Source organism: Haliaeetus albicilla, chromosome 5 (genome assembly GCF_947461875.1).
Source record: "Haliaeetus albicilla chromosome 5, bHalAlb1.1, whole genome shotgun sequence".
Lineage (NCBI taxonomy): Eukaryota > Metazoa > Chordata > Aves > Accipitriformes > Accipitridae > Haliaeetus > Haliaeetus albicilla.
In genome coordinates, this window is record NC_091487.1 from 22,064,285 (window position 1) to 22,080,027 (window position 15,743).

The following is a 15,743-nucleotide window of genomic DNA, read 5'->3' on the forward strand; positions in this document are numbered from 1 at the left end:
ATGGTATCCCAAGCTAAATTATTAAAAGCTTGCCTTCTAATACTATATATGTATATTACAATAGATATGTTATGTACTTAAATACTTTGGTACTTACATGAGCTAAACCTATTGGATAACTTCTAAATAACAATTTATGAGTTCACAGTTCAATCTAGAGATAATAAATATAAATAAATAAATCAGTATAAAATCATCATTCCAGGCAGTAATCTGAGGATAAAGCCAACTAAGATTCTGTATTCTTAACAGCAGAAATTTTCAGTAGCCTATATCACAGAACTATATGTTGATTCCTACAGAGATAAGAAAGAGTGATAACACACGGCCCAAAAGATTTCTAAGTGTAACAGGATAGGCTTATGTATACTCAGGGTTCCCTTCATCTCAGAGATGGTTTAAGAAATAAGCTACTGTATAATGTATCTGAACAATCCATTGAAAACAGACAGCAAAGTAATGAACATAAACATATCAACACTGTAGCTTAGTAGCTTAATCATGACTAACTATAGCTTAGTTGTCACATTGCTATGACTATAGCATGTAATTCTCCATGAGAAAACTTTGTTCATTTAAAACCACCATAACATCACAAAAAGTTAACAATGCAATACTTCTACACCAGAAACATTGCCAGGCTAGGGAAAATCTACTTACAATTTTTGATATTAGCAAGTCAGATGCTATCTTAACCATGTTTTCCATGGATTCACAGGAAGAGAGATTCAATTATGTTTCAGATTAAATAAACTCTGTCTTCTAGAAATTTGGATGCCTTCATTTTAACAAATGCCACAATAACAGGGGTATCCATTCTGCATGGATGCAATCAGTATATGCAAGCTTTTGCTGAGCTTTTCTTTCATCCTTACTGACATTTTAGCATGTCAGTAGTAAGACAAAAAATAGCCCCTAACTAAAGGAATTTCTGTTCCTTTCTGCTATAGCATCACTTCAGATCAGTTTTAGCTTTTCTCCATATCAGCCTCATTACATAGAATCAGTATCTGTGTTCAGACTCCTGGAAGCAGTACATTTAATGACCCAAGTGAGCCAAAAAGTATTACACACATTTGCACTAGGGAACCAGGTGGTGTTAAGGAGCACTATGATGAGCTAGAGGAAATAATCTTGAAATATAATACTGTTTTTTCCAGACCCCTGTTAAATGACTATCATCTTGCACCACATAAAGTATGTTTTCCTGAGGTAAAGTCAATGAACTCAGTGGACCAGGATGAAGTCCATTTCTCACTGTCTTTCCACCTTGCCTCAGCTTCTTCCCCTTCATTTTAAAAGAAAATCCCCCACACCCCACAAATAAAGTAAGGCTCAATGCAATGTAGTTCTATAGAAATTAGTATATGAATCTACAAATTCTGAATCTAATAGAAAAATTGATTTTATTCTCTAAATTTTTACATTTCCCCCCTATTTTGTAACACTATAAAGGGAGTATTCTTTCTGTTTGTTTGTTTGTTTAAGTGCTGTAAATTTATCTCCAGAGCTTCTGCCAAAGAGTGGTATTGGTAAGGGGTAGGGGTGGGGGGCAGGACAACAGGCAGTACTGCAAAACTTGGGACACTTTCCACTTGATATTAAGTATCTGTTATGCAACCAGCGATAAATGGATATTGGATAGTGAGTGACCTATCTCCCATTCCTGTTCTGATGCCGCCACAAGGGACTGTGGAGCAGATTTCTTTTTTTTTTTTTTTCCTAATGAAGGTTCTCTGGAAGAATTAAGAGGACAACAGACTATCTGGGAGCTAAATGACCTTTACAAGTTTTTAAGATAAGCCTTTGAGAAACAGATGAAAATATAAAAAATAAGAAACTCAAGCAAAAACATTTCCCAGATGATTAAAGAAATGAACATAGTTACCACATTGATAGTGTTATGAGAAAGAGCATCTAGATCATAAAGAAGACAGATGGGCCTGAAACATGGAATAAGAAACAGATGGAGATAAAGATTTGCACATGTAACTGAAGGAGAATTTTCTTTAATGTTTAGTCAGAACAAAGGTCTCCATTAACAAATCTTTTATGGGGTGAGAAGACTGGGAGATTTAAAAAAAAAAAAGGCAGTGAGAATGTCCAGCTTTGAACTGATTGTGTCTTTTAGTGACATAAACCCCAGTGACTTAAAAGTTAATGTCTTTCTGATGTTTGTTTCCTATAATTAGTGAACTTAGAGATGGGAACTGATAGTCTTAGATATTGAAACCTTTTATTCAGACTCTGAAGAAAGGGTGGACAAAGTTAGTGTGAGGATCCACTGACTTTTGCTGTTAGTTTTTACCAACCCTGACAGGAAACGAAGTCCTAAAACTACAAGTGGGATTTCAGTTTTCATGGTCCAGACACACTCTTGGGAAATTGTCAGATAGTTCCCATTATGCAGGTAATCTTTAGGATCCAAGCACCTTTTTATATCTGTTTTCTGAATGTTGGCACTGAGCTATCTGACATCAGAACTACTATCACAGTAGCACTTGGTAGGGCTGAAGACTCAGATACACTTAAGTGGATCTGTTTACAGCAGATCTCTCAGGTGGCAGCTTGTTTGCTAACTCGAGCATGCCCTTCCATAGGCATTAGATCTGCATTTCACTGAACCTTCCTCCAGATTTTATAGAGCTTTGCTGCTTTTTTGATTACTAGCCCACAATGAATGTTGTTACCGCTTCTGATTGATAGGTAAATCAGGACGTTTTTTAACAGCTGCTTTTTTTCTTTCTTTCTTTCTTTCTCTCTTTCTTTCTTTTTCTCTTTCTCTCTTTCTCTTAGTTTAATCACATTATGAGGTCAGAATATGCTGATGATTTCCAGGGTGCTCTCTTCTGAATGTTGGCTTCCTGTCCCTAGGGAACCTTTCAGCGTGCCTACATACCGGTGTGGACCCTGGCAGGTGACCTTAGCTGACAAAGTCACAGCCAGACACCTTGTCCCACGTCAAAGAAGACTAACAAAATCTACCATTAGGTTGGAAATTTAAGTAGCTCTCCTAATATCTCAGTAAAATGCTACAATGTGTGTTTTACTGGACTGTGCAATGTAAAGAAAAAAATGAAGATGACTAAGATGGCACTTTTTTAGATTATTATCTGAGATGTTAAAAAACGGAGGGCTAACACTAAGGGATACATTCTGCTTTTGGGTCCCTGCAATATTTATCTCTGGAACTCCACAGTGTTATCTGAACTTTTATTCTGCACTTTTCCAACTCCCTTCAGAAATTTTCTTCAAATAAGGAAATGTAGGCAACATAACAAAAGAATAATGATAGCCCCTCAGATATCTGTCATCATTTCCAGGGAAGGATTTAAAATTTAGGACAGATTTTTTCAATTGTGAGAAGTCAGTGCTGATTACAGTTTTGGGATGTTGATGAATGAGAAAGCATATCACCATTCTCCAACTGTTGAGTAAAAAATCAAGGTAGTAGTGTAAAACTCCTTTTTCAGACAAAAGGAGATACAAAAGAACTGTTCATTCACTTTGCCCATGTGCTAGTTGTGAACAGTAGTTATCTGGAATCGCAAATACCACATTGGGTCATCACTAGGAACTGGAGGATAGTTAGTGGTGCCACCAAGCCTGCAACAGGCACTGATGTGAAGCCAGGATGCTTGATCTGTCCCTCTGGATTCCCCCGGCAGGCAAGGAAAGCTCCCCACCCACCTTCCCAATCCTCCTGAGCATGGAAGCAAGCTTGATTTGTGTTGTAATGTCAGAACAGCGGGTTTAGTTTATTGCCCTGATCCTGGATGCTTAACCTCAAGCCAGGACCTAGCCTGCAGCCTTAGAAGTTTCAGAGTTTTATTCCTATTTCTTAAATATTAACAATATGGAGGATAGGATAAATAAAACACATCCCACCACCATGGGGTGGGCATGATTTATTTGTCTATCATGTCTGTACTTTTGCTCAATTCTCTTTAGTTCTGCTATAGGGTTTGAACTCATCTGGCATGGCAAGCTGAAGCTCCATTTAATCTGACCTTCAACTGCAGGTTATTTTTCATACTTTTGAATAGAATCCAGAGAAATTTTTAAAAAAGGATACTAGCAAATTAGTATAAATAGTACCTTTTCCAATAGGTATTAAGAATCCCACTGTAACAGATTAAGCAATAGAAAGGAACCACTGGACCTAGTCTTGAAATGGCTGTCACTTCTGGGATGAATTATAACTCATGTTTCAAATTAGAAACAGAGAACATAACATTCAATTACTCATAAAAGAATTATGTTACTGATGTTATGACATAATTAATAAAACTGGAATTTTAGCAGGATCCCTGTGACTGTGACGCTCTCGCAAGAATTGTAAGTTATGATTAGCACAATGGAATGAATATAGTGGATTACCTTGCATTAGATATATTCTTCATAAAAGTCTGGAAAGAACTTCAGAAATCTTCAGCAACTTGTTAGGAACTCATGAAATTAATAACAAGAAGAGGTCAGCTAAGAGTGAGTAGTCCACTAAGTACAAACTTTCAAGAGAAGAAACATTGGAGTGTCTCTTTATGAAAAAGACCAGTCAAACAGACATAACACAAACAGACAGTGGTACATATTCAAACACTGATCCCAACATTGCTGAAATGCTGATGATCTGAATGCAAGCGGTTCATCAGAGCCAGAGCAGCCAGAGTTCAGGCTACAAGCTGTATTTTCAGGTGATTTCAGCTTACAATTAAAAGCCCTGTTTTCCTTCTTTTTCTTCACATACTTCAACTAAAAAAAGTAACTGGGAGTTTTTGTATCCCAGCTTTGTCTCTCCCAGCTTTTGTAACAGGATGTGTTTGTCTCACTCTTCGCGAGTGTGACACTGACACATCAAACAAAAGAGACAAAAGGAACTCTGCTTAGAATGAGTGATGCCATCTCACTCAATTACAGCTGTGAAATTAAGAGTTAATCTTGCAAGTGAAGCTAGAATTTGATATTCTAATGTGTATCTAATCTTTCCAAGATTCCTAAAAATCTCCAGTGAAAAGGTTAATGTACAAATTTTTTCCAGTAAATTCTTATTAATCATGTGCTATCAGCCAGCTGAGCTCCACATTAATCAAACATTACCAAAGAAACAACAGCGACTAATCATACCTTGTAACTGAAATCAACTAACTCAGCTAGGTATGAGAAATGGTTAATTACTCCAAATACTTATAGGCATGAGGAAGCATCTAGAAGTCTTTTCCAGAGGGCAACTCAGAGGAAGTGCTATCATAAGTACCTTTAATCATTCTCTGAAATGTAATAGCTTGCTTTCTATTGCCTATATCTGTGGCTAAGGTAGATTTAGGTGTCAGCTAACTGACACATCTATTATACGCAAATACTGAGAGTATGAAATAACTCAATAGCAGTAATATGACTCTGGTTAATGTCATATGCTGGAGGAAGTATATGCCTTGTTGTGAGATACTTCAGAGAGAGAAGAAGAGGTGAAAGACTTCATCTAAAATGCAGGGTTTATAAACACTCAGAACCACTCTGGTATTCCTTATGCTGAATTTCATGTACAAAAAGATTTTGTAATGCAAAAGAATGAGCACAGGACTATGTTCTACAAAACATAGTAAAAGAATCCTATATTTTAAGCTTCTAAAGTCTCCAGATGGTTGCTCACTTCCAATCAGGCTTCTGAAAACGTAAATTGCTTTGGAAACCATTAGTATATTAGATTCCTATTTTACATATGACTTTCTATAAAACAGAAATGATGATGTATGCTTGTGGTAGCAAGAATAAATGTACTATCCTAGCTAACAAAATATAATAGATTGATCTGAATGAGTCAGCATACCTATTATTAAGGTGATCAAAGGGGATTTTCCTAGTCTATTTTGCTCCATTCATTGGAAGGGAACATTACAAAAGTTTTTGCTTGATTTAAATTACAGGGTTTAGCTTTAACATCCAGGGTCTGTAAATTTTATTCCAGAAATGAAGAAACTTTATGCCCTATTTTTGCATTTAAATTTTAAAAGCTTAAATAATTTGGTTATGAGAAGTATAGTCCATTGCAGCTTTACCACCTAATTTCAGTAAATTCAGCAATTTGCCTTAACAGGAAAAAGGGCAGAACTATGATAATGAACACAGCTTGACCCACGAAGTGTAGATAAGAATATCTTCCATGAAATAGAGTTGATCTTTTTGAATAGCTGAGTTTACAGATCCAGATCTACCTAGTCTACAAACAACACACAGAGCAGTCAGGGCCCTAAACTCCTATAGCTAGTGCCTTTTCAGATGCTTCTAGGTACGATGGCCTCTAGCTGCTGTTTCAGAATGTGCAGGATTCCAATGGCATATCCGCCACCTCCAAAACTACATCTTGGCCACACCATGCCAAACAAAACAGACATACATGGAAATGTTTAAGTAACAGAATCACTTCTCAAGATCACAGGATTTCACTGTCCCTTACCCGGAATTTATGTTAATTTAATTTTCACAAAACATATGGGGATACCCACTACTCTCGTCATAGCTTCTGCAGTGTATGATTTTCCAGGTCACGATAGTTAAAAATGTAATCTTGCCATTTGTATCTTCAATTTTACATACATATTACTGGCTCACATGACTAGACTAAGCACAGCTATGGAAATTTATTTTTGAATGTGACATTTCACTTGTAAATGATGATAGAGAAAAAAAAAACCAAAATAACAGACATTGGTATGAAGATCAATATAATTCTTATCTAATTGACTTGACTCCACCTTTTCAAACTGCAGATACAATTCTTCATAATCAAGTTATGCAGACAAAAGCATTTGTGGCAACAAATTGCATTTTTGTATTAGTCTTGTAGTAATCTGACATGCAAAAGTTTTTGATTTTAAAGGTAGTTTAGGAATGTTCAAAAGGCAAACTTTCGTATTATATTTGCATGGGGATTTGGGGATTAGATTTATTACAAAAATATTTACACAGTTTCAGTTATCTATATGCTCAGCTACATTTGAAGTTATCTAAATAACCTTTTGGTGCATAGAAAATACCAAATGATGATGATGATGGTGATTAGCGTGTGCTACTGCTATAAAATGAGAAAAAGTTTTCCAACCTAGACCATAAAGGCCTCGGAAGGGTACTTTGTCATTGTGTTGCAACTCTCAAGGATCAGAAGGAAAAACATAAACTGATATATATGTATGTACATACTCAAAGACTGTTACTGGCATAGAAAAAGTGTTTTACCTAAAAGATGAATGTATTATTTCATCTTCAACACAGCTTCTTCGTTACAACTTTTTGGTTAGAAACTTTCTGGGTTCAAAGCAAATCTTTGCATAGGGAACTGTATGCCTGCTAATCTTGAGGGGATACATATTCAAAGCAGAGAACAACATATCTACGTTCAAAATAACTGTTTGTGTTAAAAAAAATCACATAGAAGAGGGTCTTGTTTTTTTTTAAACAGCTCCAGTAACACTAAATATCTCTGAATGATAAGAAGATCAAATTATCAAGAGATAAGATAGAAGGGAGGATCAATGAATAGGGACACAGATACATACACACAGAAGGAAATGTGGATGATGTGTTTATCTTCCCAAAGACATTACTCGAGGGAGGGGAAAAAAGCTTAGTTTCTAAAACCAGACTATTTAAAAGAGTAAATGTGTTAGAATTTACCTTTTTCTTTTTCTTTTTTTTCCCCATACTTAGGAGTTTTTAAAGACCCCAAGGAAAATGAAGTCTTCAGCTCCCACGTGCTACTGTGAAATCATACCAGTATATTAGTAAACACTGCAGAGGATTTTACTGGACTTATTCTGGCAGATACCTCTTTAAGCACATCTCAGTATAAACAACTGACTGTTTGTCTTCATTACAACTTTTTCTTTATATGGGTAAGTTAGTGACGAAAACATGCAAAAAACCAAGCAAAACCAAACTCTGACTCCAGGAGCTAAAGTTTCAAAATCAAAGGAATAATCTCCAGCTAATGTAAACTGCCACTGTATCAGTTAATTTTCTTACCAAGGCAGAAAAACAACTGGACTTTTCTTTTTAAAAACAATCATCCACCATTTCATCTTTGGGAGTAGCAGACTTTTAAAAGAGCTTTCATGCCATTTTGAAAGAAAACATCATATTTCCTGAAAAATAAACAAAAGAAAAACCTTCAACAATCAGAATTTGGATTTCCTTCTGTCAGAAAAAGACTGTTAATTTTCTAATACATAATGATCCAAGTCCAGTTCTCATCCTGGTTTTTAAATTTAAATGAGAAAAGAAGTGACAGCATGATCATTTGAATATATGTTTATAGTCAGGTCAAGGGAAAAAGAATGGATGTCGTCTCTAGTAATATGCACTTCCCTTCCCTGATAAAAGACTAAACATATCAAGGGCAAGCAATGACAGAATCAGGTAAACAGAATGCTCTTGGAAGAAAAGGATACGGTTTTTCATGTAAGTATTATGAAGTGCAAATTAATAAATGAAATAGGAAATACTTATCATTTTTAGTTATTAGGATTGTTCCATTTTCCAGCTCCAGGAGGGGGTGGCTAAAGTGATCACCACACCTCAAAAGAAGAATATAAACTTAGTAACATGTAGTAATTCAATTCCTTTCAACTATTTTCATTCCCAGAAAATTAAGATTTATTTTGAGATTGCCTTCAGATAACAAGCCTCATAAGCTAACTTTCTCCTGTCTACACTGCAAATTGGTAGCCAAACATGTGATACCAGAAGACCTGGTTCTCTAACATTTTGTGAAGTTGGTTATTGGGGAATCAGGTTAAGAATAGCGGGACAATTGCCAGTGAATTTATTTACCTGAGGTACAGCTTAAAAAACATTGCAGAAATGATGTGTGACAATCAAAGAAGGTCTTTGAGGCCTGAAGTCAATTCTTTCAAGAGGCTCGTGTTTAGGAGATTGCTACATATTACAGTTTTATAATACTAAGCATAGACACAGTCAAAATGTTGAAGAGTCAAGCTGGTTTTGGCATTTGGAGGCATTAATAACAGTATTTCCTCATTCCCATCACAAGCTGAGAGGTTAAGAATCCTTCAGGAAGTTCTATTACCAGTATACATGAAAGGATTGTCATTAATACTTGTGCAAAGAAAAGGGCAGTCAAGTCAGCCACTGAGAGATCCAACAATAGATGACGTTATATATTTATCATTTGCAGTTACTATATTTATTCTGATTTCAGGAGTTAGAGAGGACTTTGCTAATTACAGAGAACATTATTGGAGCTTGAGTATTTTCTTTATATACACAATCTGAACATAGAATAAAGAGCAAGTATAATGGAGGGAACCACTTGTTACTCTGAAACTAACTCAGAAGATTTTATTGTGTGAAAAAGCCACGAAAGATGGTTCAGGGTGAGGCTATGGGGTTTTTTTCTTTCCAAAGAATTCATTATTCTGTCAGACACAGACTTAGCCTTTAAGGAATTACTTCATAAACTTAATTAAACACATTAATCCTTTAAAAGACAAATTAATGTTCTAAGTGATTGGTACAGCCAAGAGAGTTGAACTATAAATTCTGCTAAGCAGGTGTATTCCATCTTTTTTTTTTTTCTTTCTCCGTTTTTAATTATCTTGCTTTGATTCATGTTTTCCATATCATTTAAAATACAGGAAATGTTGATGAATTGGCAAAACTAGCTTTGGTTATAGTTTCTGGGATTTAAAAGAAGAATTAATTTTTTGGGGGACAACTGTAATTATTTGATGTATTTGAATTATTAGTTGCTTCATTTAGTCATCTTTTTTATTACAAAATGGGATAGACACTGTAAAGTTCAGAATATTTTCATGTTAGGAAGATGGGTTTGAAAAATCTCAGCTGGAATTCAGTTTTAGTCTCACTATAAAAAGTGAGAAAGAGAGAGGAAGAGACAGCAGGAGGGAGGGAGAAAGGAAGGAAGGAAAAGAAAGAAAGCTAAAGAAAGCAAGAAAGCAGGAAAGCAAGCAAGCGAGAAAGAAAAGAGAAAGTTGTGTAGAAAACTATATGACAAATCTATGGCAATCAGGAATAATAATTTGGGAGAGCAATGATGCACAGTTCCATGGCATTACAAGAAATTAGGATTTCCAGTGGGCCTGAATGGCTAGATGAATATGTATTTTTTTAGGTTCTAAACATCCTTTGCAGTGATGCCTACCTTAATCAAATTGTTTTCATTTTTCAAGACCATCAAATTCAGCCAGCTAAACACTAAATATACTATATAAAAAATCCACAGACTGAAAAGATTTTGAAGTATTGTCTTCCTCCTTTGGGTAAGTAAATCAAAAGTTGCTGTTGGCTGCAACAGTGTGCTTCATTATCTGTTTAGCCTGATGAGCCATCTGGGATTACTGAAATTCCATTATTCTCTGTCACATTTAGCTTTTCAGCTTTCTATTTTCTGCATGGATTTAAACCTAATTTTTCAGCTAATAAGGAGAGGGCAATGTGAATATCTTTATCAACTATAGTTTTTTTTAGAAATAATTTGTAGCAGCAGGTTATCTGATATGCTGTTCTCCTAATCAAAATTGGCACAATTGTGGACACTATAGTGTTTTTGTTGGGAACAGATCATTATCCACATAAATGAATCTGTGTTTGCAGGCCACATAATAAGAGGAAGTTATTTGCAAGGGTTTTTTTTTAACTTTTAACTTCAGGTCAAATTTCAAAAATTCATCATTTAATGTTTCAGAAAATTTTAGAAATATGAGGAGAAGTAGAAGGGCTAAAAGAAGTGTTTTTCATTTTTAGTTCATTTCCAAACTCAAACACTAAAAAAAACCAACAAAGGAAGCAGGCCTTGAAAATTGTGTTATTAAACAATAGTAAACAGGTAAAAAATTGTAACAATTTTTCTCCTCAGGTAGATCCTTCAGGATATTCTTTGTCAAGCTTTTCTCTGAAACCATGAAAAATACAAACTAGCATTGAAAAGCATCTAAAGGTTTCTCACATTCTTTGTGTCTACCTGGAATATGCCCCACTTCTAATTTAGCAAATGCTAGTTAGAAAGAAAAATGGAAGATGATGTCACTCATTTTTTTATATCCTGGACTAGTGGTCAGTGTACTTATTCGAGAAGCTGATTCAGATTCTGAGAATCCTGTGATCATACTCATATCTCCTTGGAGCAATCTAACAGAAAGGCTGCGTGGAATCTCCCACTCCCTTTCAAGGGATCACAGTAGTTAAGATTCATACAACCAAAGTAAGAATAAGAGGAAGTATAATTCTGTAACTATCCAGCGAATTTGATCCACAGAAAATGGTAGGTATGAAATGCCATTTTATCTTATTAAACACTTTTTATTCCTATGTATGACTATTTGCATGCAGAAAAATACATATGCATATGCTTATGTACAAGTTCCTACTTCTACAGCTTTTAGTTGGAGAAAGGCCAATAAGAGAACTAAAAAAAAAAAATTCCGTCCTTGAAAATGTTATATTGGTTATAAGATAGTTCCATTTTCCATGAAGGCAGAGATCTAAGGAAGTTTGCATTTGTCCCTCAGCCTCCATCAATAAACATAGTAGTACAAATGCTTTAACATCTTAATAATTGCCAGGCTAAATTAACGGGCTGATAGTGTTCTGATTTATGATTTGGAGGCCCCTTCTCTGTGCTGGCCTTCAGGAAGATTGAGCTGTCTCCCATGTTCCCTGAAAGCGAGTCAATGACTGTTTATTCATTCCCTTGATTAGAAGGTTGCCCTGAAGCCAAACACAAGAGGCTGCTATAATAAATGCAAGACTCATATGCTTTGTTTTGCTTTCTGGATTTAGTGCTAAACATTAAAAGGAATTGGAGATTGATTTTTGTGCAGGGAGCAGTGCCAGATAAAATAACAAGCAAGTGAACGGCCTTCTTCATAGAAACAAGCTCTGTTAGTATGAGATGCCAGAGACATAGTTGAGGTTTAACATTGCTGCTATTGAGCTGCTTGGAGGGCTTTTTTTAAATGTCTCATCAACTCTTGAGTTGACACCTGAGATCTCTTTATATTTTAGCTCACAGAATAGTCATTTTGGTAGAAAATAATGAGTGGTAAATTACTTTTTGGCAATTAATAATCACATTCACTTTTTCAAACACTGAGGGAAGAATATTAACCATCCGGTTATATTTGGCTCCTGTGGGACCATTGCGAAAGGGACACACATGCACACACAGGTGGGTGGGAGAATGAAAGATAATTAACTTGTTAATTCATTAATGATTTCATATTCCTTTCTTCTTGTTCCTTCCTTGTCTCATAACCTCATGATGCAGAGGTACATCACAAACTGATTTTTCACAGCTTACCTCCTCCCTTCACTCTTGTTGTGGGATGCTTTTTTTTGTCTGGCAGAGAAACCAGGCAGTTTCAGTAGCAACTGACAAATTGGCCAATAATGTGGGTAATAAATGCAGCCAGTAGTCATTTCTCTATGCTGCAATTTATGTGTCAATCTTGAAAAGACTCTCCTCCTGTGTTCTGGGCCTTAGAAGCACATCAAATAACATTTGGTGGAGTCTCTACTAAAATGCAGCCAAAATTGACAGAGTGATAAGGAAAACTCTTGTTTCTGGATATTAGTTTGAAGAGGATGTTTACAGTTTTTGAACCTGGACAAATGAATTGTTCTTTACAATAAAGGACTGGACCTTCACCAAAAATTCTCTAGCACGGTATATTCAGGAAAGCTTATCCTGCTGAAAAAACTAGGATACCTAGATGCTTAGTGACAGAGTGGCTTTGAGCATTACAAGCCTCCAAAATTGCTTGCAAAATAAGGACAGATGCTAACCAGCTAAAAAGAAATTTTTTTTTTAAAGTGAGAAAAACAGTGAATGAAAGGCAATTTATGGAATGGCAGTGTTTTGAGGAATAGAAAAGCAGGACTGACTTGCAATGATCGTTCAAAACTAAGCATGTGTCATTTGTAAATTGCCAGTATCCAGGTACAAATCAGCGACTGTGTTCCCTATATAGGTACATACATGCAGATATCCTAATTGGGCCTTGGATTTTACATCGTAAGTAGTGAAAATCTGGGTATAACTCATTCAGGTGGCATCTTTTTGATCAGTCCTCTAGTAAGACATAATGCATTCTGAAGTCAGTTTTCTTCAACCATATTTATTCTTTTACTTATTGATATGGCACTGTTTCAGACAGCTGTTGACCTCTTTCTTTGAACAATCCCCATTCAACAAGAAGCCTTTCTCAGACTCTTCCTGACTTTCTCAGATTTTCCACCTCAAATGGCCTTTTTTTTTCTTTTGTAAATGTATAAATGCACTGACAGTTGTCATGGATGGAAAGATGGCATTTAATATAAAATCTTAGGAAATTATTTCCAATACACTAAGGCTTGCCCTCTTACTTTTTTCTTCCTTCTTGGACTGTAAGCACAGCATTTCTTACAAAATAATGGATCTAAAAGGAACTCATCACATCCATTATTTCAGGTATATAAAGAAATTATAGAAATTAGGACTTCAAAATAATATTTTACAGAAATTATTCTAACAGATGATTTTGGGGAATATATTTCCACATCTGACTATTCAAGTACTTCCCCTATCACAAAAAGATTTATAGAATTAAAGATTTTCTGTGCACTGGGAAATCAACCAATGCAAATTATGATTGTCTGTAATGAAGGCTATTAGATTTTTCATTTAAGTTAATTCCCCTCTTTGTTTGGACAGAGAGATCCATAAGTTTTGATCACGCTTTCTTTAACTCATTGCAATGATACTGGCCTAATGTTAGTGTTAGTTAAAATGTTCCTGTATGAATTAGGAACAGAACTCTTGACTAACAAGTTCTTAAGCAATAGTTCAATCATAATGTAGAAAGGGCTGAATGAGCACGTATTCATTTTAAAGTTTTGGTATTTGTACCCATCATTGTACCCACAGTATGTGGGCATCTTCTTTACAAAGTAAAGATATTGCAAGGGTATATCATAGGAATACTGGATTTATTTAGCAGTTTCTGGAAAGCACTACCTTCAATGAAAGCACACATTCTTTGGAGCATCCCTCCAGTCTTTCAGTTTGTTTAATTTCTCAGAAGAAAGCTACTTCAGGGAACCTAGGACACAAGCCAAAGAGACATTAAAGAGCTGATGCTGGACCCCAGTTGTAGGTGTACACGTGGTTCACAGAAAGTAAGGATTACACAAGGAAATGGGATGGATAGTAAGAATAGGGAAGTAGAAGAAAGTATGGTTTTGGGAGAGTTTTAGAAGGTGAGGAGCCTGTGTGCTCCTTCCGTTAGCTCCTTTAGTCCTTCCAGTACCTGTGTGCTGGGACTTAGTGCTCCTTCTGTTAGTGACATCACCTAATAAATCTACATGTGGAAATTCCACTTTCAGACCACTGCTTCTGATAACTTTGAAATAAAGGCACATCAACATTTTGTAGTACACATGATAATTTGTTCAATTCATTGTTAGAAAATCCTAGGTTTAGTTCTACTCTGAAGTGATTTAATTCATGTGCCTTACAGCATAAGCTTTTGTAAATCAGATCTTTTCCCTCATGAACTTACAGCAGTTTATCTGCATCTGCTCTCTAGCTAAGCAGGACCATGCCTGACTTCCTGGAGTGTTTTCTTTTTTTCTCCCTGGAAAAATATATTTCTTTAAAATTTCAATATTTCTTTAAAGTCCTTTCCTATTACAGAGAAACTATGAATCCTGTTGCAGGCAATGAGATTATGACTATTCCTTTCAAGAAAAGCAATTTCCAAGTTCATGAGATATTGCTGATAAGTCTGCTCACTGGTTCATTGAGTTCTTGGCCTCTAAGTTAAAAACAGAACAGGACTAACAATTAGAAATAATTTATGATTCAGTTTTGGCACTAATAATCTTTTTCTTTTTCCCACTCTACTTCAGCAAAGGAAAAGAACTTCAATCTTTTTCCATTTACACAAAAGTAACTCTAAAAAAGCACCAAACCCCAAAGAACGTATCATAACTGTTTACTGGTGTTGTCAGAAACACTTCAGAAATTCATAGTCTTTTCCTGACTCCACAGGAAATTGACAATAAAATTAAGTTGCATGAATTGAGCAGTATCAGATAATTCTTTTTGCCTCTATTCGTTAATGAATGGAAGGGACTTTGTTCCCAAGGTTGATTTAACACCCTTCATGCTCATTAAATACAAGAACTCTGTATTCAGGAACTCATCATTATCTTCATCACTATTAGATGCAAGCTGATAAAAAAAACCGCACAAGATTATTTTGCTACCTTTTCAAACCCATCTTCGAAAAAACACCATCTCACAATACTTCTTGTTGATTCTTTCAAAGGAAATAAACATGTGTCTTCATATCTTTGTTTAAACAGCTGCTGATAACAAGATAAAAGTCTGATAAGTTGCTAAGGAGAGGGGAAAAGGAAATAGGAGGTGAAGCCTTTGACCCATACCATGCTGCTTCCAATTCAGCCTCAGATAGTACTGACTGAAAGTCATTATCTCCTAATGACCGTTCAGCTTATGTAAACTTGGTTGTATGCATCTCAGTCTGAGTTCCTGGTAAGTAAACACCCACAGCAGAATTAAGCCCAATGCATCTTCTACAAAGGTCAAATGCATAACAAATTATGGAGATAAAAATCCACTGTCAACCATAAAAACACTTTTTTAGGCAATGATTTGGAACAATGCTGAACAAAATAGCGTAAAACTCTCAGGAAGGATAAAACAT